Source organism: Schistocerca piceifrons, chromosome 7, assembly GCF_021461385.2.
Source record: "Schistocerca piceifrons isolate TAMUIC-IGC-003096 chromosome 7, iqSchPice1.1, whole genome shotgun sequence".
Taxonomy (NCBI): Eukaryota; Metazoa; Arthropoda; class Insecta; order Orthoptera; family Acrididae; genus Schistocerca; species Schistocerca piceifrons.
In genome coordinates this window covers 462,486,483-462,488,124 of record NC_060144.1, presented here as the reverse complement: position 1 = coordinate 462,488,124, position 1,642 = coordinate 462,486,483, and the positions used below count along the sequence as shown (strand labels likewise).

Here is a 1,642-nt window from a genome sequence, read left to right as displayed (position 1 = left end):
AACAATTACAATGAAATATTTTCCCGACTGAGTGGCTACTATACCTAAACAGGCACATGTCTGCTCTTGAGACAGTAACTCTGATACAGATACAATCAGCAAAAGCAACAAACCAGGGTTAAACAACAATTTTCTAAACAGCTTGACTTACAGTGAGTACTAGTTACACATCATATGGCAGCAGCTGATTTACGCGAATGCAAATTTAATTGATAGGGATCAAACGTTACAGATCAAACAGCAGAAGCTAATTTAGGTTAATGCAAGTTACATGTGATTATAGTTATGCGATTATAATGAAATGCTTTCGATATTAAGTATCTAGAGGACTAGACCAAAGACAAAGAGATAGTGACAAAACTGACTTACAGACAATAAATTACACTCTTGGCAAATGCATTCGTAACTGAATAAATGGAGCCAATATATTTAAAAACGTAAGTCTTCATATAAAACAAAACTTAGCTGCCGCCTGAAAAGGACACGCAATATTTACATATAAGAGAGTTCGTTACAAGTTCGTGAACCTTGGACCAGTAAATGACTCTTCTCTTATAAATGTATCTGAGCTCCAGGCGCCGCCGGCCGTTGTGGCCGTGCGGTTCTAGGCGCTGCAGTCTGGAACCGCGCGACCGCTACGGTCGCAGGTTCGAATCCTGCCTCGGGCATGGATGTGTGTGATGTCCTTAGGTTAGTTAGGTTTAGGTATTTCTAAGTTCTAGGGGACTGATGACCTCAGAAGTTAAGTCCCATAGTGCTCAGAGCCATTTGAAGCGAAGAATAAGAAGGTTAATGACATGTGTACAAAAAAGTCCAAAAGTGGTCGTGGGGGGAAAAAAGTATTCGAAAAAGGAAAGGGTTAAGGAGACAGAATGAAGGTAATAAGAAAAAAATTAGAGAGAAAGAAACAGCGTGTAATTATTACCTCAATTACACCATACATACACCAGAAAATTATGCTTGAACGTGGTAGGGAAGCTAGAAAATCTGAAAAGGGAAACGCGTAGGCTCCGTCTAGATATAGTACGTGTCAGTGAAGTGAAATGTAAAGAAGACAAGGATTTCTTGTCAGATGAGTATTGGGTAATATCAACAACGGTAGAATATGATGTAACGGGAGTAGGATACGTTATGAACAGGAAGGTGGGCCAGAGAGCGTGTTACTGCGAACAGTTCAGTGATACTTCCGGGCAGATTAAAACTGTGTGCCGGACCGAGACTCGAACTCGGGACCTTTGCCTTTCGCGGGCAAGCGCTCTACCAACTGAGCTACCCAAGCACGACTCACGCCCCGTCCTCACAGCTTTAATTCCGCCAGTATCTCTTCTCCTACCTTCCAAACTTCACAGAAACTCTCCTGCGACCCTTGCAGAACTAGCACTCCTGGAAGAAAGGATATTGCGGAGACTTGGCTTAGCCACAGCCTGGGGGATGTTTCTAGAATGAAAATTTCACTCTACAGCGGAGTGTGCGCTGATATGAAACTTCCTGGCAGATTAAAACTGTGTGCCGGACCGAGACTCGAACTCTTCAGCTCTGGGAAACTTTTTATTTATTATCATATAATCTCAAACTTCTTTTGTACCCTTTAATTTCTTTTTTATTTAAGTTACCATGGCTAATCAACTTTCTTTAATATTAA

At 41.5% G+C, this 1,642-nt stretch overlaps 1 non-coding gene across 1 annotated transcript; it reads right to left on the bottom strand.

Annotated features, from left to right (window-relative positions):
- Positions 1-1,205: 1,205 nt before the first annotated feature.
- On the bottom strand, positions 1,206-1,280 carry Trnas-cga. The gene has a single exon. It is a non-coding gene; the product is annotated as a tRNA-Ser (tRNA).
- Between the last annotated feature and the right edge of the window lie 362 nt (positions 1,281-1,642).